The sequence below is a fragment of the Ptychodera flava genome, chromosome 9, assembly GCF_041260155.1.
Source record: "Ptychodera flava strain L36383 chromosome 9, AS_Pfla_20210202, whole genome shotgun sequence".
Lineage (NCBI taxonomy): Eukaryota > Metazoa > Hemichordata > Enteropneusta > Ptychoderidae > Ptychodera > Ptychodera flava.
This window is the reverse complement of record NC_091936.1, coordinates 8630399-8658260: the sequence shown is the minus strand read 5'-3', so window position 1 is coordinate 8658260 and position 27862 is coordinate 8630399. Positions and strand designations below refer to the sequence as shown.

General features: G+C 38.6%; 2 long non-coding RNA genes across 3 annotated transcripts in view; both read left to right on the top strand.

Moving 5' to 3' along the window:
- LOC139139954 (uncharacterized) overlaps nt 1–19378 on the top strand; it is a 241835-nt gene extending 222457 nt beyond the window's left edge. Inside the window, exons 3-4 of the long non-coding RNA XR_011553914.1 lie at nt 18273–18347; nt 19237–19378. This is a non-coding gene — a long non-coding RNA (uncharacterized lncRNA). The remainder of the gene's footprint in view (nt 1–18272; nt 18348–19236) is intronic.
- A 1487-nt stretch (nt 19379–20865) lies between these two features.
- LOC139139955 (uncharacterized) lies at nt 20866–24158 on the top strand. 2 transcript variants are annotated; one of them, XR_011553915.1, is made up of 3 exons: nt 20866–22114; nt 22501–22630; nt 23663–24158. It is a non-coding gene; the product is annotated as an uncharacterized lncRNA (long non-coding RNA). The 2 variants fall into 2 exon arrangements; XR_011553916.1 differs by lacking the exon at nt 23663–24158 and having other exon boundaries at nt 20866–21394; nt 22024–22114; nt 22501–23125.
- Nucleotides 24159–27862: the final 3704 nt, after the last annotated feature.

Below are 27862 nucleotides of genomic sequence, written 5' to 3'. Positions count from 1 at the left end.
TGATTTTCGAGGCACGATCTACCTTAAGGCTACACCACATGTGATGATAGACATCCATAATATTATCGTCTGTCTCTGTTATTTCATTTCTCAGTCGAAACTCAAGTCATTCTCTGCGCGAAGAAAATCCTTCTTGAACACAAGTAGTCAATTTTTCAGCCACTAAGGGCACACTTAATTTGGCCTCTGGAGAACCGTCATTGCATACTTTGCACACTGCGTCGCTTGCGATTGTCGTCTGTTCTTTTGTCTAAGATTTCTGTAAGTTCTCTCGTTCGTGAAATCAAAACGGAAGAACAGCAGATATGTGTAGAGCACAAAATAGCTCCAAACATTTTAAACTTGTGAACATGGAGAGTGTAATCCCGAAAGGATATTGTTGAATCGATGCTTTCAGGTCCGGAAAATACCCTTCAAGTCATTTTGACAAGTTCTTTAATACAAGCGCAGAGTGTTCGAAGTTACATTTTTCTGTAAACAGGGAAACGAATCTTACGAATGCTGAGAGGGTTTGTACTGTGACACAGAGTATGTGTAATTTAGTTGTCTACTTTGGCATACACCGATTCTTCCGCTTCCGTCGTTGGTTTTCCGTCGTGACCAGAGTCGATCGCCTCATAGTAATTGTGCTGATTATCTTGTACACTCAGAGGCGTATACCTAGAACTGCCCGCTTGCGGCGAGTTCACCTTGACCGTTGCGTCTTGGTTCGATGTTTGGGTTCGTATGGTGGGTGATATAGTCTAGTTGGCTAGAACCGATTGCGGGGACACGGTATCTTTCTTGGTGGCGGGAGGCGTGTTTTCATATTTTGGGGTTGTCAGTTGATACGCTGCACTATTATCTTGACAAACTTTCGGCTTTGGCGGCAAAGAGTGATATAACAAGTAAACAAATGACGTCAGGCCGATATCAATGCGCAAGGTGATCCGGTTCTGGCTTTCTCTGTGGAAATAACGATGTCGCATTTAGTTTCGCATAACAATCTTTTTTTTTTTAAATATAGTTTTCCTGTCAATTTCAGCGTCGATAAGCTGTATGATAAAACCTTTACGGCCCTGATACAGGTTTCGCAGACCTCGTTCGTACGGCGTACGGGCCCTCGCACGCTCGAGCCCTTCCACCTTACGACCTCGGTCCGCAAAACCCGTATCACTATCAGGGCTGTAAAGATTAGTAATTACCAATTGTAGGTATGCTCATAGAGATTGAGCCTTGGTTGGATTTTCGCACTTCCAAACGTGAACGATTGCAATAAATGGTTAACTACTATCACTATGACAAAAATTTTCCAAATACAAAGTTGTTGATGACGCATTTTACCGAACATGGGGACTATCCTGGAACAGCCTCCTATATAAAAAGTGCCCTATGATATTGTATCACATAGTCGAAAATCTAAATAAGAACAATTGTCACTCGGGTGACACAGAGTTTTCTCACACTCGCGTCCGCTGGGAGTGTGGGACAGAGAGTGTGGGATAAATCGATCCCACACTCTACGAGATTCACACCGACATTATGACAGGAGCGCTGATTGGACGATAAACGTTCCATGACCAGCGCGCGTGAAATAGTGTCCAATGCAGTGGCGTGTACTATATTACCCTCAACTTTGCGGTGTCAGACGACACCGCTGTACAGTCAATATTTCATCCAGGCAATATTTCTAGCATGATTTAACACATTTTGGTCGTGTGAGAAAAAGAATCTCACACACCAAGGACCTGGGATAAGATTTCTCACACTCGTTGGGGACGTATTTTGTCTCACACTCGCCTGCGGCTCGTGTGAGACAAAATATCCCCAACTCGTGTGAGAAATCTTATCCCAGGTCCTTGGGAGTGTGAGATTCTTTTAATCACACATTATGTGCAGTCTCCAGGAAAAGCTTAAAAAGTTCGATCCAAACAGTGAGCTGGATAAATAATTTTGGTCAAAACAGCAATTCATATTGAGGAAAAAGCAAAATTTTAATTTACAAACACGCACAGACACACAGCAGTTTGATTTTCAAGTATTTAATGTACAAAGAAGTAAAAAACTCTAAACTACTACTAGTCATACACGGTAAACAAAATCCTACAAGTGGGATGAAGGGCAGACTTACGGTCTGGCTTGCGGTTATGACTGGTGAGGGACGGGGAGTGTGGTGATCCCCGTCCCCTGGTGAAATGAACAGAATGGGGGCAGGACTGTAGTCCTATGCCCATGCAAAACCAGACCGGAGTTAGCCAGGTGGAATGATGGGGTGGTGGTGGGTAGTGTCGACAGGACGAAAGCTGCTGAATGAATGAGTGAATGAGCAAGTTTACTAACAGAATGATTTATGAAAATAAAGGCAGTTATGTGAAATGGGCCGTCAAGGCCAGACAACGGAGATGTTTAGACAGGCGGAGAAATCTACACTGATAACGTTAGATAAATGATATGCGGAAATAGATACCAGTGGGAAGTCCTGCGAGTTTGTAAACCACCCTTTTCATAAATAAATCAAAGGGCTCAATTTACAAACACGCACAGACACACAGCAGTTTGATTTTCAAGTATTTAATGTACAAAGAAGTAAAAAACTCTAAACTACTACTAGTCATACACGGTAAACAAAATCCTACAAGTGGGATGAAGGGCAGACTTACGGTCTGGCTTGCGGTTATGACTGGTGAGGGACGGGGAGTGTGGTGATCCCCGTCCCTTGGTGAAATGAACAGAATGGGGGCAGGACTGTAGTCCTATGCCCAACTGAGGGGTAGTCGTACCGCAGACGAGACCGAAGTGCCCCCATGAAGTGAGAAAGAGGGAGTGAAAAATGAAGTAGTGAACCAGAAAACTAGTCGTGTGGTGCTGCGGGTTGGCAAGGGTGTGGCCGTCTACGTGTGCCTAAGTGTGTACGGCCTAGGTGGCATGTGCCGAATTTGGGCGTGCAACCATACGAGCCTGGGTGACAGTGGACGGTGTCGCTGCCTGCACGGCCCAGGTGATGGGTGCAGAACGAAATGAAGACAGTGCGCGAATAGAGCGACGGGCGGCCTACACGTGCCCAGGTAGGAGGGGATACAGACCATGCTTGGGTAGCTGAGGACGTTATCCGGTCAACCTAGCCTAGGTGGTAGGTGCACGCCAATTGTACGCCCTCATACGCGAGCCTGGTGGTCCAGGTGGCAGAGGACGAGCGCAAGCCAAAACGAAAACACGCAATAGAGCGACAGGCGGCCTACACGTGCCCAGGTAGGAGGGGATACAGACCATGCTTGGGTAGCTGAGGACGTTATCCGGTCAACCTAGCCTAGGTGGTAGGTGCACGCCAATTGTACGCCCTATGTGAAATGGGCCGTCAAGGCCAGACAACGGAGATGTTTAGACAGGCGGAGAAATCTACACTGATAACGTTAGATAAATGATATGCGGAAATAGATACCAGTGGGAAGTCCTGCGAGTTTGTAAACCACCCTTTTCATAAATAAATCAAAGGGCTCAATTTATTCACCAGGGATAGACATCGATAATTTTGGACTGCTACATGTATCTGACGTTGGACAAACACAGATCAAAGGGCGGTAAAGTGCAAAACCAGTGACCATTCTTTCCTAAGTCTCAATACAATAAACGAAATCATTCCTTCATTATCCATATTTAGCACAAGAAGCAGACAGTGATATCAGAGCCAAAGTCATGCAGACATATTATAAATAACAAGTGGACCTGCTTTTCTTTCTTTGTTGGTTAAGGTAATTCCATTTTTTTTTTTGAAAAATTTTCATCAATTTGCTACATTTATTATAAGAGAGAAAGAAGCACCTGGCACTCTATCAGAGAATTTTCTTAAGAATCCACAAGCCCCGTTGATTTATACGAGACAGTAAGAATTAATAACCAATCAGATTGTCCAATGGAATTGCATAAAAAATGGTTCAGAAAAATAAAAGACACAATAAACTTACTAGTAAGAACACATGTACAGACAGACAGATGGGCAGACGAAGAGAAAATTCAAAATGACTACTGCACTGAAATATCTCTGGTTAAGGACATCTGTTATTTCTGAACTGTTGTCACAAACATCGCATTTCACTTCCATTTCATGAAAATTCAGGACATATGGTGGGAAAATGGTAAATACATTTACAGTGGGATTCTGTGGAAATGATATGCAGACTCGGACTGCTCAAGAGCGTCAACGGTTTACACAAAAGGATGCAAATTTTAGAAAACAGAATGTAGAAATATTATATGCAGGTGGAGAAAAATGGCAAGTCTTTTTGACCAGGCTGTTTAATTGTCTAAATTGTGTAAATATGACAGTAGCGTTAGGGAACAAACTGGTACTCATGAAATTATTGATGAAGAAAGCTATTACTGTGACACTACAACTGAAAGTACAAACTGTGTAATGGAAGAAACTATTTAAGTTATAAATACTATGATCAAGAATACGATTTACTAGAAGGCGTTCTTGAAGTTGATGACAATGAGAGTGACTATGATATTGCCGAATAAATGAACGTTTAATAGTGTATTCATGCAACTGTTTATAAGCATATAGTTTGAGCAAGTATGCATACCAAAACTGTTGTCGAAGGCAAGCTGCAAAGTCATGCAACTTATAACAATAAAAGGCATTTACCTTATGGACTGAAAATGTTAAGATGTGTTTTAACATGCTAAAGTATCACAACATCAGATCCGGTCAAGGCAATTTATCACAGATTCTTGATTGTCCTTTTGGATAAAGGTCACTCCACGGAAAAACAAGTATAAATTGTATTCCACTATTTTTAATTGATTCTTATGGTGATGTAAGGGTTGAAGAGTATTCATTTCTTTCAATTTACGCATTATTCAAATGCGATCTATCCATTTCATGTTTTTTTCATGTATGTAAATAGTAAAATAAAGATAACAGGCCTATTCATTATCATGTTAATTGTGCTCAGCATATTAAAGTGGCTGTATAGAGTGGAGGGTGGATGCATCATTAATTTTGACCGAAACTAGACCGGGTTCTGAAGGCAGGTGAGATTTTCAATTTTTACCGACAATGAATATCTTGTCGAGGTTACTGAATAGAACTTAATTGAATGTTAGCAAAATTGTTTTAGATCAAACAGGAAAATGTGGATCATTTTAATCAGCTTCTTGAATTTTATTCTGGCGTCACTTCTCGGGTAATGAATGGAAACTATGCCCTGACAAACACCTCGGACTGGGGATCAGAGAGAAGGGAATGGATTGAACAACATGGCTACATGTTAGAGGAGGTGGATCTAAAAACGATAGGAAGAAGGGGAACTTGATAACCCATTAAATGTCATACGGACATATATGGATACTTTGGCACTTAACGTTCTCGTTTTGGGAATATGGTTAGACTAAAGTGAAAGACTATGGTGTTAATCAAAGTCGCAGTGTTGTTACAGAGCGATGGTGTAATAGCCTTTTTATCATTTTTTCCGAAGGTCTAAAATGTACTAAAATGTATGAAGGTGTAATTTTTTTCTATTTCTCACATTATGGTTCATAACAGCTGTGAATGTACTTTTGAGCTGTCGTCTACCCCTTTTTAATGGTATTTAATGGTCATTTTTGTCTTGCAATCTTAATATCTTTTAATGAGTGACTGCAATCTGATTAAAACTAGAAGATGAGAGCAGCGACGTCTTTACCCTATCTGTGTTTACTGTTGTCGTTCTTATACTGCAGCAAATACAGCCAAGGTAAAGACGTTTGTGTTCCTTACATCTGATTAGCTAGTTTCTTCCGATATGATAGTTTTTTCGAAGTATAATTCACTTGTAAATGTATGTACCAAGTACAGCACATGCAATTTTCAATCCTTTTCATCCCCTGGTGTGTAAGTTTATGGCTTTGTTGCAGTGCATTTTGGATGTCTAGGACAGGCTGCTACTTTTCCTTGTCTTGTCCGTCTCTGTCCCATTTTAGGGAGCATTCATTCTTAACGGGGAAGGGGGGGGGGTCGGTGGAATTTGAGATTTGAGTCCCGGACTAAATGTAAACAGCGACCCCTCCCCCTCGAAATTACTTTTCTAAACTTTGATCCCCCCTAAATTCTTCAAATGTAAAATGTGACCCCCTCCCTTAAATTCACAAATCGCAAAATGTGACCCCCCCCCCATTCACAAACATTAAACTTTGTATTAATGGTCCACGCTGATCACCTGTCAGATATGGGTGTATGTTCAAAATTGCACGTAATTGACCATGGAACCTGGTCCATGTAGTTCTATGATTTCCAAGTACATGTACATGTAGTACACTGTCTGCCTGATCTTGTTGCATGAAAGATGGCGCGGCTGTTGAATGACCTTTTAAGAAGTCAGGATGTGGTCGAGCGGTCTAATGTGCTGACATCTTTGCCAGGCAATTTGGTGCCGTAAGTGAGGGTTCAAACCCTAGTATGGCACATGAAAACAAAGTTTGTTCAATGCTGCTGCTATCACTTTCTGAGTCACTTCTCTCGGAATCACCTAATTCACCTATCACTACATGTACTACATGGATGAAAGGTTTTAGGTTAATTATGTTGAAATTTGAATGCTTATAATTTGTGCAATTTCAGCAGAAACTACTAAGCTCTGATCACATTTCTGTTTCTGGAAACATCTTTCAAAACTGATATGTTATTTCTTATCACAGAAACCCCAACTAAAATACATGTAGTATACTCTTAAGCTCTCCTTTAGAATGGCGTATTGCCCAACACGAGACTAGAGGGCGATGTGCCAAGCTGATATCTTCCTGCATACTGAGCAGCATTTTCATAATAATCAAGGGTGTTGTGGCTTTTTGGCAGAATCTGCATTTTTCTTCTATGCGAGAGTGAAGCACACAGTAACATCAGAATGCTGTAGAGAGAGGGACTTAATTTACATCAAGCCACACATCATCGGTCAACAGCCAAAGCCAATTTTTTGTCCGTGGATCATTCCATTTTCAGTGGGTGCGTAATAGGGAGATACCAGTCGGTGAAGTTAATACTTTAAGAACAGATTCACGGAATATACTTTAACAGCAATCGCTGGATGAAAATAGTCATTGAATACTATGAACGGAAACTTGGAATCAATAAACGGCAGATAAAAATGATATTGCTCACATTAATTGAGTCTCAAATTTACACAATCGAAGCGATCCACATGAAAGTGAACGTGGGGTCAAGTCGCCAAATGCTGGCAGTCAATGTGTTTTAGGCATTTTGGAACTGTCCATAAGATATTACAGAAGGCGTGGTCCGTTCGGGTTTTTACGGCAGCCGATTTCTATCGTTATCACAGCTATAATCGTCTATTTTATGTACTTTTCAATCAATACTGTTGTTTTTTTCTGTAATTCCATACAAGTCTCTTGTAAAATTTGACCCATCCTATCCTACTGATTTCTAAAATTTGACCCCCTGTAATATCGTTTTGTAAAAGTCACCCCCCCTATTTCCACCGACCCCCCTTTCCCCATAACTAACGAATGCTCCCTTACGACGTTATTTTCAGCTTTATTCATATTGACACGTTTCTTTGTAGTTATGTTTTCTACAATAGTGTCTCTTGTTTTTTTAGCGGGGTTGTTTAAGTTGTTTTTGGTGTGCTGACCTCAACGAAATGTTGAAATTTTTGGTCGGCCTCTACATATACTAGTGCATTAATATCAATGCCATGTATTTCCAAGATATCTTGGACAACTTTCCGCTTTCACACTTGTCATCCTCAATATTTACTTTAGCTCATTTGATCATAAGTACAGTATTTGAATGTAGCTGTGAGCCACTTTCGTGAGGCACTGTTATATCAAATTCGCACTCTTATTACCCAGTTTGCCGTTGCAGCCCTCGATTCAACACATTAGGGCATCTTCCACTCCCATTGAACTGTACGATTTACCTCTCTCACAGACACAGTATTGCACATAGAGAAGTACAGAACTTCAGGTACACCCAGGCCCGATTTGCACCCTTTTTCATTGCCGTGTACACTTTTCTCCGGCATGCTAGGCCTTTGCCATCTTTCTGCCAAAATACAGCATTGAACCATTCCCACCAACGTGTTCTGCAGTGGCAAACCTTATGCTCTTTTCCTGACGTGTTATCTTTTACTTTCAGATCGGAACTGTTGATAGGTTGTTCGGAGATTCTAAAGTTGCATTAGCAACGTAACAGTCCTGCATAAATCTATTGCGCTGGTTGTTGAAGCCATCATGTCGAAACTACTATCTTGTTCATATTCCATCGCTAGTTCCAGGTCACGTCTACTCAACTGTTTGTATTCGCGTGGCAAGTGTAATTCTTCAAGTAAGTCAGCTTCACTACAACACTTGTTAGTTTGTGTTTTAAGACAATCCCTTCTTAAACCTTACAGTTTCCTCTTGATATTGCTTTTCCTAGTTTCACTATTTGGAGGTAAGTGGTATGGATATCAGTGTATAGGTGATAATGGTCACAACAGTCTCGTCTGAGGAACATGCACGAAAAAATTTAACTTCTCCAGTTAGTTTTTATTTTCACTTTATTTCCGACAGTCTTTTTGAAAGAAACCCCGAACTTATAGGGTTCAACTACGCTCGGCTTGGCTAGACTTGACTCGATACTTGGCCTGGCCTTCGGAGTTTGCCGAGGTGCTGGCCCCTTCCACAAATGAATTCCAGTTTCTATGTCTACCTGGTACGCCCCTACCATAATATATGTCAAGAGAAGAGAAAACTTTTCCAGTCTGATACCAACTCGACCAACCATTTCAACCACTTAGACTTTCAATAGGCGATTCAATCTGTATTGTAGTGTATTGCTCTGTTAATTTACAAACTTATGTATTTCATGAATTACTTCTTGATAAGTGACCACCGGTTTGGCGTAATTGAGCATTTCCCGATGCAGATGGCAGCGGAAACTCTTGTCAATGTTAATTTTGGCCAAACTCACTAGTGATTGTTTGTTACCATTTCACACTGTAATTATCAGCTGTAGGCCTAACTCTCTAAATTTTAGCTGACTAGACTATTTCATGCAGCTGATGGCCACTGCCAAATTAAGTCTGATTTCTCCTGTTCTTAGTTAACCTGTTAATTCTGTTGTCTTTTACCCGATAGAAACTAACATCTAAAGCTATGATCGAATTTTGTCTGTTCAAATCAGCTTTTTGTATCTATGTAGGTTGTTTATTTGCTTGTTTTTTAATAGCGTACACAGCACGAGCAGCCGAAGGCCGCTCGCGAAGCGAGCATTCAGATAATGTGTTTATGATGTATTGGAAAGGTACGGAATAGAATCTATATAGATATCTCTATACCCAACAGCTACGATACCTATAAGTTTGAAAAATGAGCATTTCTGGTCGTTTACATGGAGGCCGCCATTATGATTACATTTTCAAGGATTACGTGAAATAATGGTTGTTAAATATCCCAAATACTTATAAAAATGGGAAAGGATGAAAACGGAATATTTCTATGACGAAAACAGTAGAATAAACTGGTTCCATATAATTATTTCAGACCACTTTTAACTCCCGAATTCGACGATGTATGCGCGACGCCATTTTGAATCCCGCGAAATCATGCGAGGATTTACGAAAATTGCTCAATCTAAATGCGGCCGGCCGGAGCCTGATCAGCAACGTAAACAAGAATCGTTATGATAAAAAATACTACTCTGTGCTCGCTCTCAGGTTCACCTGTAAGCCGCACCAGCGGCTTACTGACTACGCATGCGCAAATTCATAATACACCGAGCCTGGTTCTCTGACCCATTTTCCCCGGTAGAGGGCGTGGGGAAAAATAGGGTCAGGTACCGGCTAATGTAGGCATGGACGCTATTGGGTGAAAATAAAACAAACTGATTGGATGAAAGTCTTTTCGGGGGTTTCGGGCTCACTTTTCACCAACTTCTTGTGTCAGTTGTTTTGAACAACAAAATGGAGATTTAGCACACATCTTGAAACTTTCAGAACGTCGACATGATGCTGGCACTTTTCACGAAATTCGGACACCATTCTATCCATCGAAATCAATCGTCGTTCACAGTTCCAACAAAGTGCGCCTTCAATTACCTCTATTTCTCCTTACTTCTGGATTAATCTTATTTCCGCTGCCGCTCGCAATCGTTTTTTTTTAGATATCTAAGAAAATATTTAATAAGAACAGCTTGCATTTTGCCAAGATATTTGGTCCACAAAACTGCAAAGTAGCATATATAACTAATATGAAAAAAATATTCAAAGAAATATCAGCGTGTTTTTTTTCATTACATGCAATTTTACCCGGTTTCTCACTGGAATTTATTCAGAAAACTCGATGGACATTTGCATAATGTAATGCAGGGACTACAATTCCAATTTCTGCCTAACCAACGACTATCCATACTAGCCGTTCTATTCTCAGAGACATGATAGGTGGTATTAAGTACACATGCAAGACACTTAAAATAGAAGTACCGTTCTGAATGGGAGGTATCAATCTAACTGGAGGGCTTTGAAAACAAGCAGCTTCTGTATTTCATAGCAGAACTTAGGTGTTTCGATTAATAAAGTCCTCTTGTTAGTTTTTTTTTGTTTCGAGTGGCATGTTAGCTTCTGTCTAGTACACGTACCATAGAGACGAGTACTGTTACAGCATGTGACCCAGTTTCGGTAAGGGATTATTACCTCGTACACACAGAAATTTACATCCCTTCGGAAGGTTTTACTTTTCCTTTTTCAAGAATTATCTCTGAAGAACTTCAGTTCTAAGAATTTTGCAGTTCACAGCAGGTTTAAGTTGTATGGTTTCTTCATACTGTGTGGCAAAGTGTTCCAGTGCACCCGAGACCCATTAAAGTTAATAAAACTCGAAACACTTTATTTATTAATTTCAATGAATTCATTTGCGGAGTCGGAATAGCTGGCCTTGCGTTTATGAAAAATATTACTATAAGAAGTAATTCTCGCCTTATTGCCTAATACTATTAATGTCAATTTCTTAAAATTGAACAGTATCCGAGAACGACAACCCCAACGTGTGGTCCAAATTGCCATACACCACCATTAAACGCAACAAAATAGGTAACGACGTGCACGGAAGCCTGTCATTTTAAGATCTTCGAATGCTACAGAAAAAATACTGCATTTTCCGGTGGTAAAGGATAATTCAGTTAATTTATCTTCAAAGAAGGAAAAGCAATGAGTTTCATTACATCAGACCTTCAAACTGTGTACGGAAACAGGAGTTGATCTTCATGGAAAATGGGGCACTTCATAGCATCGGAATATTGTGACTGCTGTAAGAATGCAGTTGATTGACATATATTTTATCACTGACCAGACTTTGGTTATAATTACGCATACGTTTCCCGAATTCGTACACAAACTGGGCCATTGAGTGACTAACTGATGCGCTGCTGCTTGTGGCAGAGAACTTGGTCAAGTTGGAAACTTAAATTTAACAAAAAGAAATTTCAAACAGAAGAAACAGCTAGTATCTATTACTGCTTATCAATGTGAAAGACTAAATAAATAAAAAGATCAAAGAAACCAAACTAACATTAAAATATTTTTATAATTGTTGGTTTTGTTTTTGTTCTTTTTATTTGTTTTGTTCTTATTGATAAGCTGCAGTAGTAGATGCTATCTGTTTCTTCTCTTTCGAATTCGGTATCCAAAAATTTTCAGTTTCCGACTTCAATTCTCTAAACAAACAGCAGCGCGCCAATTACTTTATTTAACATGTAAAACGTGTGTAAGATGCTCCATGTAGTAATTAATTAATTTATGTTAATTTATGTTTTAATGCATATTCTCCGTGTCGCAAAATCGAATATTGACAACTTCATCTCATTAATATAATAATCCTAAAATCTAATAATTTCGGCATTCCTTGGGCGCTCATTATGCTTACTTTTTTTTTAAAAAGACCGAAATTTAGGGTATTCTCATATATCCTATTGTTTTGAAAGGACATCTCACCACTGCGAGTGCGACTTGAGTGAGGATATTTTTTCAAAAGTAGAGAAGCTAGCCTTTCACATTTTGAGAATGCTTTCTGCTTAACCAGCCTAAATCAATGTTTCCCGTCTGCTGTGCCAATGTCTTTGGTCGGATACCAATGTTAAAACAAAGGAAGCAGGTTTACTGGTCCCGTCGAATCTTGACTGGAGTTTTCATCATGAAAGCGGCCATATTTGTTGCAACATGTTCTGTCAGGTGACTAACCTCCGCCATCTTGAACAAAATTCTGTTCAAGATGGCGGCCGGTACCTGACCCTATTTTTCCCACGCCCTCTACCGGGTCCGGGGAAAATGGGTCAGGGAACCAGACTATTAACAACCTATTCAGTATGACCATGGCCGTAGCCTGACCAAATTGTCAGGGGGCAGAGTCTGTCAACATTTTATCGGCTTCTAAGAAATCACATGAATGTTTCTATATCTGAAAAACGGTTGATCGGATTGAATTAATTATAGTACATTCATTTTCTTTAAAAATTATAACTGAAGTCCTGCTCACATATTATTAAGTAATTCATATATTTCAATAAATTAGTCTTCGACACAGACAATGTTAACAAGCTTAATTAAGTCGTCCATATACCTATAGCCCGACTGCACCCAAATATCAAATGATGTTGGCACACATACTACTGTATGGGGAGAGATGCAGATCGGGCTGGGTGTGGGAGGGGGTGTCCCCTTCCCATGGTCAGAAAATGTTTGAAATATACATGTAAAAACAATGAATTTGGTGCTATCTGTACCCTTATTGTTTTTCTGAAGATAGTCACTTTACAGAAACAAGACACATATAACGCATAATTATGGTCTTAGATGGCGCCTTATAATGGGTTTTATTTCTTTCGTGTTAGCTTCATTTATTTTTTTCGTCAAGCCATGTGTGGCCGAATTTTTTTCATTGATGTCTGCTTGGAATCTTTTTTCTTCCAATATCTTCAAGACTGTCCACAGGATATCAAACGGCCCACCACCTAGTTTAAAAGCTTTCTCATCAATTCAAGGAGCACCAACACTTAATATAAAGCTTACATTGCCACAATATTTGGATCAAATCTGGTTTAATTCGGAGAAAATCTGATATCTTTGTGATATTACTACTTCGTATTTTGACAGAATATTGAAGTATTGAAAAAGTGTGTTTGTAGGTCGCATCCTTAAATTAATCTCAATGGCGTCATTCATGATTGTCACAAAGTGTTATATTTGGTTGATGCGCCAAAGCGTATTTACTATTTTAGCTGATAATGACTTGAATTGTCATAAAACGGTCGACTTCAACATGAGCGTACATGGTAACGTGCCCTCCCTTTGGAATTTTTTGCGTTCCAATTCCTATCGATCAACATTATTGTACGCTTTCTTTGAACGCGTCCTGAGTGACTGTACACTCAGGAACACAAGAATTCTGAGTGAGCTTCTATCATCTGCTAAATTTCGCCTTCAGTCAAACATCGAGTTTTGGAACATATTTGAAGATGTTTAGAGTACTGTTGCTGCATTAGTAGAAGCCTACTTCGAAATGCAACGACGTTTGACTTTGCCCGTACTGCACAAGAACACTTAGGGACTGGACGGAAATTACCGGGAGGGGGGGCGGGGTCAATAGGGGGAGGGTCACAGATTTTCGAGCCCGTGTTTGGGGAGAGTCATGGATTGTTCAGCCAAGGCTTGGGAGGGTCACAAATTTTTGTGCCAGGCGTATTTCCAAATTGAAGGAAAGTTTGTGATGAATTCTCTAAAGTATCACATTTATCTGGTATTGCAGTATACGAAGTGCAATGATGTTTTTGCATAACTCTTCGGTCATTGTTTTCGATAAGGTTTTGAGAACATTAGTAAAAGCGTTGGGAACCCTGGTAACATTGCCACCACCTCATAGTAGGCCTGCATTGATATAAAAGGGGAACCCTGGTAAAAATATTGGGGCACAGAAGTTAACTGCTGCCCTTAGCCAAAAACACTCCTTCTGCTTTGATTATTGGTATATTCTCCAGTCATAGGAAAGGCTACTTGCCACTCGCCATGTAACACATTAAGCTGAATAATGACTCATTGAAATTTTAAATTCTAGGTACCCTCAAGCGCATTGTGGTTGGCTATAGAATTTTGACACATTCCTGTCAGTTTTTTCGATACTGATTGAAGTCCCAGAACTGGATACGCATGAATGAAGAAGCCTCATGTCAGCTATTCTACATCTCCTTCATTGTAAAATCTTTTGTGGCTAGTTCAAAGAAACATGTAACCTCCCTCTACATACAACTTGACAGCCATGTTATAAATACATAAACATTGTGTACACAGAGGGAGGTATAGGTAGTATTAGCAAAGCTGTCAACATTGTTAGTACGGAGAAAACTGATGCTGGTCCCTGTTGGATATTGGATTTTTAGCTCACGTGTGTCACACACGTGAGCTAATGGTTTAGTCATGTCTGTGTGTGTGTCTGTCTGTGTGTGTGTCCGTCTGTCTGTCTGTCTGTCTGTCTGTCTGTATACACGTTTTCTCAAGAACGGCTGAATGGATTTCAACCAAATTCGGCACACAGGTTCAGGTGAAAAATGACTGAACTGAAAAGGTTTGGTGGGTGTGGCTTGGATATTAATGAAGTTATTAAGTTTTAATTTTTGTGTTACATGATTGTCTATGGAAGATTTGTGTTGTAAATGGCAAAAACGACAAACGACAGGTGAGGGCGTTGTATGTAACTAGCATTTGGTATAGCGTTGAAGGGTAGAATAAAAAGAACAGGTTATCCACATCGGCCGTTTGAGGGCGCTCGACAGTTCAGCTCATAAGTTCACCTCCGTGACATTTCTAGCCAATCTGATTAAACTCAGATGTAAGGAACGGCGACGTGTATTCTGATGTGTTGTCGCCTCACTACGACAACACATCAGAATACACGTCGCCGTTCCTTACATCTGATTTTAATCAGATTGCGTTCCTTACATCTGATTTTAATCAGATTGATTTCTAGCCAGCGTGCATCCGACGTCTGAAGTTCTCTTTCGACGCCATTTCCGAAGCAACTAACGCCATTATAGAGCGTTAATTTACTACAGGACTGTCCAAGAGAAAAGCAGGTTAGTATTTGACTCTTTTATCATGAATTTCGAAACTACTGCCCAGTCAGATTCAAACTGAACCACGGTCACTCCGAACTAATCAACATGGCGGATAATCAGCGTGGGGCAGATCCGCAGTCTCTTGTTAGTGTTACACGGCTGGCGCTGCCTCTACATTGATCAGGAAGGCCACGCGCCACGCTCCATTATTAACAGGGCTCCCGCTACCTATTCGCCAATTCGCCAAATGCGACTACAAATTCTAAATGGCGAAAAAACATTTGTTTGGCGAAGCCGCTGGCGAAACGCATTTTTTCAGTCGACATTGTATATCCGATCGATGTCTGCAGCGGTACTGCAGCAAGATTATGCTGTGATCATGCATAACGTATGTCTCCATGTTCGCCTGATTCAGACAGGCACTTGATGCTCTCAGGCCCGAAGTATCAAAATGTCGCTCGGAACAGTAATAGAGTACGTTAATCAATGTTTTCCAAAGGGCAGTAAGGTCAGATTTCAGCGTCTGGGAAACCACGTGCCGTAGTACTTACGTCTTCTGTGACCTGAATGTTTACTTGTTTAGTAATAGTATGTACATGTAGGCCGTACCGCTGTGTTCTCACTGTCGCTCTCAAATTTGCGATTGGAGAGAGAGGAGCCGTATTTTACAAAAAAAATTCACCTTATAATCGGGGAAAAAAATGCAAGCGACATTACACGGCATCGAACAGTGTGCAAAAAAAAAAAACTCGCGGAAGTAACTAGCTTGGATCGACGTAGTTCTCCACAATGATTAGAACACAAAACACCGGGTGTAAAAGTAGCGAAATCGTTGATGGTTTACGACATAACGGTAGTAATTCAAGTTTTGCGCAAAAATAAATTCACTGAACAAAAAATCACAGTGTCAGAATAAATAATCATTGTAGAAATCTTCTCTGGCATTTTTACTGTGCTCTGCATTACATTGCACAGTGTCCGTGGCGTAGTCACATGGCAACTGACTATCAATTGCTCCTCACTGACTTCCAACTTTACAACATGGTAGTAACGGCTGACTACGAAGCCATGGAACCATCTCAGCTATAGATAGGTACGGATATGCATGTGCACCAAAAGTATTATCGTTATGCTTGTGTTTCAGATTCACTGTTAGTTTCTTACATTAATGGCTAATTACTTTGATTGATGTCAAAATATTGCTACATTTTGCATCTCCCTCTCATAGGTTTCCATGTCGTGTGCAGTGTCTCATACTTGACATGTTATCAATCATTGTAACTCCTGTGATTTCATTAAAATATACTTCTTATGTACAAAGAAATTCTGACTAATAAGTTTGCATGGCTGACTACCAATTTATAAATGTGTACGTCACAACTGACTGCCAAGAAAAAATGTTAAAGGCACAGTAGCTGTAACTTTGGATGATATTTTCAGTATTTTGGTTCCATGTGTCACCGACACTTTCTTGTTCTTCTACCTACACCATGTTGATATGCAAGTGTTCAACGTGTCACTACAGTCAATTATGTATTGCCAGCAATGTTATTGTTGACAACTGACTTTTAGTCTGCAATAAAAGTCAAATATCATCAATAACATGGCACTTTAGAAGTATACATACTTTGTTGAGGAGGCTAATACTTTACACTTAGGCATGGTTTATTGAGAAAAAGAAACAGCAACTGTTGAACAGAACAAGAATAGTGAAATAATCATCAAAAGTTACAGCTACTGTGCCTTTAATTACAGCCCTGTCACTACCATCTCTCCCAGTATAATCAACAATGGCAACTGCAGATCACCAACGAAGCAACTATACACCAATTCAGACTGCAATCACTATAAGTTCTCACTTTCTATTACTTGCTCCTACATCTCTAGGGTCCGAACCAAACCTAACAAAGCTAGCAAGGCCAACCACTAAGATTTCATCAGATGATGGAAAAGAACTGTTACTATAGACCCCGGAGCGAGGACAAGCAACTCATCCCATCAATATAGTACATGTATACGGTACGTACAATGCACTGCAGCTTACAGACTGTCCCATCGATGCCGCTGACAAAATCTCGCCTTCTGATAACATGGGTCGAGGTAAAAGGCTTTTGTCCATGTTTTCAGCGTTAGAGTTATATTGCCGAGCACAAATTTGAGGTTTAAGATTACACTCCATCCCGAATCGCTGTACGAAAATTCAAAGCGCCGCTTCAAACGTCCAACGCGTCCTGTGTATCAGCTGCGAGCAGCAGACATGTTTACACTCTCCGGTCACGGTTCATCAAGGTCAGTTCGCGGATTGATATTGATTCTTCGTGCTGAAAGAATTTGTACTCTCTTTTTAGTCTTTCTATGATAAAAATAACCATTTTCATTAAACTAATAAATTAAATGCTATATTAAGTATGAAATATAACGGATTGGTGCTGATGTAGAGTCAATTCCAGCATTTAAAAACGGGACTACATTATCAATCGCGTAATGATTTATATATCGCACTCCGTTATCGTCATGAGGCTTGATCGGCGCGAAGTTAGATTTTAGTACCATCGGCCAGTGTCGGCTGCGTACTTGTGAGCAGGGAGTTTTCTAGTGGACAATTTCGTGATCTTTCTATGGAATCGCCAGCCAAATGATATCACATAGTTGCAAAAACGTGTATACAGTACCAGGGACAGGCGGAGTTCTAAATTTGTGAACGCGAGCGGCAGTAAAGATGCCGACTATATTTTCTGAGTACGGTATTTACACACAGCACGGTGAGACCTGCAACCGGACCGGGAATCGTCCAGCGTCTGCGAGCCGTTCAGAAATGTAAGTCAATGTACCGTTCGTCTGTACATCGATCGCTATAATTATGTTCTGTAATCGTTGTATTGCAATCTTTACCTAAAGATAAATTTTCGTTGAGTACTGATTCATACTGAATTCACTTTCGTTTCAACACAGTTACTTACAGTAAGTGCTGAGATTTTTGCAGATTGTCGCCGTTGTGTATGTAAACAACATACGGCGAGTTAAGTTGTCCGCTGTCGGACATTTAAATCATTATTAATTTAATTTCGATCATGAATATTTATGCATTTTCTGCTTCAATTTTTCAACTTGATTTTGTCTCATTTTCAAATAATTATCGATTTCTTTCATGAAATTTACAATGTTTGGTCAAACGGTAAAGACTTACACTCTTCCCTGAACGATTTATATTTTTCAGAATCCATTGCTGGTACACTAAAGGGGACAAGAAATTCGGAGAACAGAAAGCCAAATCGCAGCCTTTGACAGTAATGTAAATGTTACATGAAACTTCTCAAGTCAAAAGAAAATCTTGACATGATCATGACACTTATGTGGCATGAAATGAACATTGCATATAAATAAATTGTACCACAATTGAATTTAACCTTTTTTTCTCTGTCATCTTTTTGTTTATAATAACTTTATTTGCGCTGACCATTGTTTCTCGTGAAACTGGTATTTCAGAGTTTAGTTGGATAAATAATATTTATATATTGGCGGACTGTGGACAGCACAAGATGTGTTTTATCCAACTAAACTCTGAAATACCAGTTTCACGAGAAACAATGGTCAGCGCAAATAAAATAATTTGCTGTATGGAGTTTGCGGCAAATTTTCAGTAACATTCAAATTAATTTGCCGCAAGTTTTCTGCAAGGATTGTGCCGCAAATTTGCTGCAAAGAGTTTGCAGCAACGTTGCGGCAGGGAGTTTGCTGCATATTTGCAGCAAGTTCACAAGAAACCTAATTTGCATCTGAAAAATGAACCACCCGCATATTTGCGGCAAATAGTTTGCTGCAAATTTACTGCAAAGCTTGCGGCAAATTTGCAGTAACAGTTTGCGGGAGGCCTAAAATTTTGGTAAGGGTAGTTTGAATAGAATATTAATTTGATTACATAATAGCATTTCCTTACTAGGTTGACTTTGTATTCTAATAGTGTTGGGAAACTTGAAACATATGAATGAGACATATAAAATAGTTGATGTGAGTCAGGCTCATTAACATAGTAGGTATTACTCAAACTGAGGCAACAAGTAACAACTTCAGTATGTCATTTTCAGTAAAATGGGACTACTGCACAGGGTGCGTACACTTTCCAATCACTGAGATGTTAATATCTCATATGTTAATATATAATTTGCATTTTGATATGACAGTCTTTGGACCCCAAAGAATTGGCAGTATAGTTGCCGTAGGCTCTTCAAAGACAGTGGTGTTGTCCGGGGGACCCCAGCCCTGGGTTCTCGATGCATCATTCTACTTTCAAAGCATAGAAGCAGAGCATGAAAAGTGGTTGATCTTGAAGCAAATCACAGGAAGCGGCGCTACAAGTAAGATTATATTATCATATATCTTCACAGGAGTTTTTCCATCACAGGTCTTCTGATTTGACTGAAGTGATAGTTTTTGTGTATGGAAAATATCTTTGGTTCTTTTCTGTCTAAAAGTAATTTTGAATTGTTCATTCCCAATGCACTACCTGTTGAAAAGGGTATTTCTGTGGATTCTATTGCAATGAAAGCAGCTAAGAAGAAATATTTGAACACATTTTTGGATGTAGTAAATAGTGCCTTGCAGTTTATATTGTAAAATATTGCAGAAAAAGTTTATCTACCTGGCCTTATTATATCTTTTGAGAGATGAGCCAAATAAATGAATAAAAAAAAACACAAAGTGAAATGATGACGCCACTTTTATGGCATCACTCACTTTATTTGTAGTTTAATTTGCATTTAATTTAATCATGTGCAAATTAATTAAAGTGAATGACTTTATTGATTTATTTTAGAATATTTTGTCATTATAGAATACATCAAGATCGATATACATATTTCAGTTTAACGTCCTGTTTCTTAGGGACGTTTTGAGTATGGGCGATGCCCTGACCATTAACATTTATTTATGGGCAAGAGTGAGAGGAAAGCCAAAAAGTAACGACTGAGGCTTGCGAGCCGGTTAATTTTGGCTTTCTCTGCCCTCGCCATAAATAAACGTTAATGGCTGGGCAGAGTCTGTTACTTCCATTATATCATCAACGAACCAAGAAAACCATCAAAATTTAAAAAATTTACCCATGCAAAAGACAACAGGGCCCCCAAAAGATGTGCAATACACGACACACTGTCACATGGACTGTAAAATTTTGCAAATCTGGAGATTTTTTTGAAGAAAGTGTCTAAACATGTCAGTTTTATATTTTCTCTCACAGAAAGCTATCATCTGTTCCATGCTGTGTGTTTGGACTTTGGTGAGCAAGAGTTGAAGGTTACCGTTGGCAACCATTCATCATCAAAGAACCCATTCCCTGCCATTACAACACATATCAAAGGTATGCATCTATTTCAGGGCAGTCTTTCCAACTTTCCAGCCTTGTGTAGTACTAGTAGTGGCAGTTACTTGTAAATTTCATAGGAAAGGCTCTTTTTTTGTTCTTTGAAATATATACAAGAATTAAGATTAATGCTAAAAAAAAATCCTTCAACAGGTGAACATTTGATTTGCATACTGAAATAATGCTTATTTCAGAACTTTTCTTTAAAAATACATTCATCGAAAAAGTCAAGCATTCTACAGTTATCAAAAGGGAACAGATATATTCAAATTTCAAGTAAAATTTGGTCTGTAATCTTTTAGTTCATATGTCAGCATATCATTGAGTCATGAGGAAGACACCACTAGAGGGCTCTTCACACTTCCAAACTTTGATAAAAATCATACATTATCAAGTACACTTCTTTAGTAACAAAAATTGTTTATTTTTGTAATACAATTATCCTAAACTTATCACAGCTAACACTCTCACATGAGTTGTATTCAGGAAGTTGTTGAATAATTACAGTGAAGGTTGTAACACAGTAAATTACTGTGTGTCACAGGTACACCACCAGAACATGTTTTTAAAACAGTATAGAAGTATGTTCATGCAAATCTGAATTTGATATGAGATAAAGGTGTCACATACAGGCTTTTACTTCAGTTAGGTATTTACCAACAAAGAACTCAATCTAAGTGACTTTCTGAAGATGAATGTTGGTGCTAATCTAGCATTTATGCATTTATACTCCAATATGAAGATTTAAACAATTTGTGTCATTCCAAAGTGTTGCGCTGAAAATACTGGAAATTCATCTGAATCTTCCACTGTTAATCTACAGGATTGCCTTTGCCAGACCAATAAGTCTTCGCTTGATACCAACATAAGATACCGAGACCTGAACAGTCCATGTCCAATAACGCCAGATTCCCATAACCTGGTTGGAAATCCACAGATGATGATTATTTTAGCCCCCATACGCCAATGTGACAATATTTGAGGTATTCAGATAGGCTAGAAAGAATATCTATTGTCTGTCTATCTATACGTGTGTATGTAATGTATGTCCGTATGTATGGCTGTATATATGTCTGTCTGTCTAGCCGCATCAAAAACTTGAGAATCCCAGCATCTACTGTTGTAATACATTTATGTGGTGTGCAGGTGCATCATGGGGTACATGCTAATTTGTTTGAATGAATGTATTTGTGTCAGAAATATGAAAATGAGGTAAAAAACGTGAAAAGTCACTCAACATGCTGAAATACTGACATTGCTTGCAAGATTGGGCTTGACATTCTTTGATGGAATTATTCTTTTCAAAGTTGAATGTCAAGTTCTTCAATTTTTTAGACCTAAAGAAAATCGTACAGAAATAATATGCACAACCCAATATAGTCAACATCAGCATTTCACCAGGAATCTCACAATAACTTATATTTTCAAGTATGAAGCTTTCAAAAATGTGTTGTAAGAACCATGTTTAATGTGTGTATTTTGTATGTGTACATATTTTTAGGTTTCTCAGATTTACTTCTTGCATTTACATGTGATAAAAATGATGCAATGATAATTTTGGCGTTTTATTTCATTTTCAATATTTTTGTCAACTTTTCTGTTCCACTGTCAGCAATGGAGAGCTTATCATGCTGATTCTTGCATCCGTCTGATAGCACTTATTAGAAAGACAAGCTGAGCTCCATCCACTGGGTACTGTCCAGGTATGTACTCATGCGGTAGAGGGCGCTCTTCATAAAAGTCACAGACACCAGTCTCTATTATCAGCCATAAAACATTCTCAGTGTAGTTAGGGCTGCTTAATAGCAAACAATGATTTAGAGCTATATTTTTACTTCAAAGTTAACTACACATATCTTCCTTTTTGTAACCTTTTGAAATAGTACAGTGCACTTTATATTTCGTATGATCTTATAAAATTCTCCATGTAATACATTTTTTGGTATTGAAAAAACAATTTTGTGTCCATACAATTTAGTTTCACTGTCAGTAACACAGTACTTATCAGGCTGATTGTAATCATCCATCCCACAGCATGATTGCAAGGAATAGCCAATAAAAAGATTTCTTTACAATTATCATCACTCAGGCAAAATTGCTGAACTGCACAGCCTAATGCCTGATGGCCATGGGTAACATCACAATGAACACCAGAGAAGTCTACAGGACCAAATCCTGATATAGGAAGACAATCTCTTCTGCCACTGAGAACTAACCAGGTGAGTATTGTAGAGACTACTGCACTGTTGTTTAACAATAGTCTAGTAGACTACAGTCACCATCAATCTACAGTGGTTTGTTCTACATACTGTAACACATAGATCCTGCTACATATATGAATGATATTTTCTCCTGGCTCCCGATACTATTATAACAGCCTGAAGGAAAGGAGCACAGACGGATGAGGAGTGTAACACTCCGCAGATCAGTCATCTCAGAATGGATTTTTTACCAGTTATCTCTTGTATGTAAAATTTATACAGCAGAACCATGGATTTTAAACTGCTGTTCATTGCAACTAACATAGAGCACAGGTTATGTGTAAGTATAGATTTGATTCTGGTAGGTAGGATTATGAACTAATTAATTTTGGGGGGTGCGCTGGTGTTTGCTTGCATAGCTTTCTTAAGATTTGTTTTTACTTCTGTCATGTTTTAACCAGGTGCAAGTGACAGTACGTCAGTTGGAGATGCACAAAGCCCGTCAACACCAGACTGAAGTTTCAACAGTTGTAAAGCATTCATTTATCTACAAAGAAGAACTTTGTGATGACCCAGTTTTCATCTAAAAGTCTGAAGGGAAGAAAAATGAAGACTTACAAAGTGTCTCATTATAGTGTAAAAACATTGAAGCACATGTAAGGAAGGAGTGGTGACAAAAAATTGTGTTGTAGTTTTAAGGCCTCTACTGAAAACACTACACTGATAGTCAGACTTCAAAAAAACAACTCTTGTCATTGTATAATTATCTTTTGAAATGAATTGCTTAAAAATGAGAAAAATGAGAAACTAAACATCATGTTTATCTCATTGTACTATGTAAGTCAATGATAGAAGTGGTAGACTGCAGTGTAACATTAGGGTTGTATAGTGTTTTTTGGTGGAACAGAGATCTTCAAAGATGAACCAGTTTGAACCTACAGGAAAGACCTTGTATTACTGCTGGAAATTTGTTTGGTATAATACTGTAGATAAAATACTGCAGTTCTCAGAATTGAAAGTTTAAACTTTTGTTTGCTTTCTTTCCTCCAGTAAGCTTTGAATATCCACAGAAAGGAAATACCAAAGAGAGAGAAGCTGTGAAAACTTATCATTTCATGAAACTGATACAGTGAAAATGAGCTGAAAAATTATCATAAGGAGTGAAACACCTTTTCAGAAAACTTTTTTTACTTTTTTAAATGCTGACAGAGTATTAGTTGACTTATTTGCTGCTGATATTACATAGTCTACATCATTCAAGTGCAGTGTGTTCATTTTAAAACAATGAATGAGAATGTATTCTACCACACAGTTTTGCCTTTTAACCCTTTCACCACCATGGTTTGTCCCAAACCCATTGTTTTCTATGGTAAAGTTGGACCTGTGTACAGGGAACTGGGGGTGAAAGGGTTAAACCATCGGCAAGTATCAACTATTCAGACAAATGTACTTGGTAGATAATCTCTATCAGTGTTATTCTTTTCCACTGTCACCTAAGCCCTCATGACACCTGTAAGAATATTTGCAGAGGACACCTCTCACAGTGTATGTGTTTGGTAATTTTCACAACAACAGACTTTGGCATTTCCATCGTGAAAGAATTTGTCATTTTTTCATTATTGAAACACTGAAAACACAACTGTTGGTATTTTTTCTCACAAATTTATTTGTGTGATTCATTTTTATTTGGCTTCAGTTGTTTCATGATTTGTTCACATATCCCTCCCTGTATGTTGTGAATATTTTCAATACCTCCACACACACACACCAGTGTTTATGCAGCCAAAGGAAACATATATTAAAGTCCTTTGTAATTGAATGAATTGTAATGTATTTAATGTATTGTAATGTATTAAAATTTTTCTTCGTGTAAAGTTATAAAATTTGAGAACATTAAAAATCAACATATTAAAACTTGGTGTATGGTCACATGATAGGGTATACCTTTTTACTGATCACTTAAAAAAAATAATTACAAACTTGGTAATGTTATTTTTAGTCCTGACAATATCACCATCTCAACAATTCAATGTTAAAATACTATATGAAAGCAAAGAGTTTTATTATCGTGACAGAAACTATAGAAGTAAGACCCCTTAACAAAGCAGTCTTGTTGATTGAAAATGTATTGTTCAAGTTGTATAGAAATCCCTCTGATTAGAGTAAAGCATTTTTTAATAAAAGCCTTATAACATTAGAAAAAAGTATGTTTTGGTTCTTTGTATGTCATTAAAAGATGCGCTTGAGTTTGACTAAAATACTCTAGAATTTTCGATGTGATAAAAAGGTAATGCCAAATTTTTTATGGCTTCCAAATTCTTAAAAACTTTGAGAGTTCAAATATCCAGAACAGTTAAAAGAGGAAATACTTAGTCAAGGGGTGAGTATTGACAGTTATGAATCAGGCTGTCTATAGAGGGCGCTCAACAACCACCTGTTGATATCACCGTGATGGGCTGCCGATATTTGATATATGGCGTGAAGCTGAAGGTCACATTGGCCAAAAGCGGACTAAGAACCTTACCCTCGCAGAAATTACAAAACCTCTTCTCTAATCTGCTTAAATTCAACAAGAATTGTCAGCAACTTAATGACCTGGCTCTCCCCACAGTGCATAGATCCCTGTAAGCTTTAATCTCTTCCATGGCATGGCGTATTTGAAGTCAAGACGAAAGCAAAACTTACTCTACAACACATCTTATTTAAACACAAATATGTTAGGGAAATTGAACAAAGATATGTTATTTTATTAGAAAAGATTCATTATTCATTGTAAGTGAGCCTTCAATGATTGCAGGAAATGGGCCTGGGGAATTCAGGGCACAACTGTTCTATAAAATGTGACCCCATCATCGTGTCGAATGTGTGAACCTCCCCTGTCCAACATTCTTAACCCTTTCACCACCATGGTCTGGCCCAAACCCATTGTTATCAATGGTGATTTTGGACCTGTTTACAGGGAATCGGGGGTGAACAGGTTAAACTTGACCCTACCTCCAACCACTGCAGTATTCACCCAAATTTTCTGAAACAGCATAAGCTAATTAATTATATACAATCAGTTTTATTTAAGTTCGCCTCTAATGTTTTCAAAAAATTAAACATTATCTGCCGATACTATTATTGGCTCTAGGAAGAACATTGCACAGTAGTAAGACATTTTGCAGCACAATCAATGGTTTGTGTAACTCCTGTTTGTTTACCCTTTTGCGACTGTGTGATCTACAGATAGCCAAGCGATATCTTATACATGCATCATTTCTTATGTATAAAAGAAAACTTACTTCTCAATATTGAAGGCGTAATTTCCATATTGTTTAAACTCTACCTGACGTCACTTGAAAAGTATTTGCAATGTCATTGTCATTTTTGGCATTTCGGTCACTATTGTCAGTAATGATATTGCAATCTCTGTCACTTTCACCGGTAGTGAGTCACTATCATTACTGTTCAGGACATTACGTATCATCATCATCATCATCATCATCACCATCACTGTCACCATCATCATCATCATCTACTCTTTCCTACTATTGACAGATTGTCCCTTCTCTGTTGTCATCGCCATCCACTGCTGCTATACCCAACTAGTAACTTGTTTTTTGTCCGGAAGTTGAAGTCTTTGTAATATATCCTACCATAACTTTGTCCTATATGGCCCCTACAAGATTTATTTTGTCTTTCTTGAGTAGCTAGCTCCTTTTCAGATGCGAGATTATGTTTCTGCAAATGTACATATCTAGATCAGACACATTCCGCTCCTTCAGTTGACTTATTTTGAACAGGGAAAACCCGTCAATGTCATCATACACTTTGTCACCTGTACTGCCTGGAACAACCCATATGTTTGTCTCATGTCTTTCATCAGTTTCAACGGTTGATCAGTGTTTAATGTAGGATACCACTGCATCTTCTTTGACAATATCTTTTTCACAGAATTAAGAGATTTCGTCAGGATGAGCAGATGATATTTTACCCATTTGTAAAAGATAACGTAAGTGTACATGTGGTTTGAAATCATCAATTGGACGTAGACAGCAATCTGATTTATGCATTGGTATGTGCTTGGGCCCGGGCAGACAAGTTGTGATATTCTTAAAGTCTATTTTAGTCTGGTATCGGTCTTAGGACATGGAAAGCTCACCAATTCAACGCAGGACCCTGCGGTTTCTACTTAGACAAAGCGTCAAAACTTCTTCCTCGAAACTGAGATTAGTAAAAATCCATGCAATTAATATATTTTGATCGTACCCTTCACACAGCACTGAGAGTGTGTGTTGATCAGCTGGTTAGCTCCAATGCATGACATACCCACCGCCTGTGGCGCACTTTCTCTTCTTTATTAAATTCCATCCGAGACAAGGTTGCCCAGGCAATCACACCTTATCACCGAAAGGTGTGAGGGTTATAATGTCGCGGAGTTCGCGTTCAACTCGATAGAACGAGCAGTGGACTTTCCTTAGTGCATTTTCACATAAATTTGATTGACAATTCCTAGCTAGGCGACTTTGATGTAAAATGCATGTACACTATAGCTGCATGAAATGAAGACTGTTCACTGGGTTCAGCCGGTCTCATGTCAGTTTCATATAACAACAAGCTAAAAACACTTACAGTTATAAAGTAATAGGACTGAAAAAGATTGTAGAAAAATAGTTTAAACAAAGACAACAAAGAGCACCTAACAACAATCCACTGGTCATACTCCGGAAAACATTTTTCTTATAAACATTAAATTAACTCAAAAGAGCTTTATTGATCAAAGTCTCCATGCTCTTATTTAATGTGACAAATACTCTAAATCGAGCCGTTAATGATATGATTCTGTACATAAGTCTCAGAGATACTGATTTATCGTTTTATACCCAAAAGATACGGTTGTGACTGTTCAAAATAAAAATATCACCTGATATCGAATAACATTCCTTTACATTTTGATTCTAGCCAGGAAAACGCTTAATTGTGTTATGCTTCATCTTATTTGGAACACTCACAGACGCTGCTGACGTAATTTTTTTCCATTGTGATTTACTGAATATTTTTCCCCCTTCTCCCAATACAACCTACAGATATGACCAGGGGTTTATTAAGAGCCGGCAACCGGCGAAATTGACCGGTTACTCTCACGATTTCGCCGGCTACTTTTTCGGAAAATTTGAACTCTTTCATCGCTGAAATATTTTTACCTTCTGAAATGATACGGACAAGTTTCACAAACTGTGTAGTCAAACTTTGCAACGGCTTTTATGT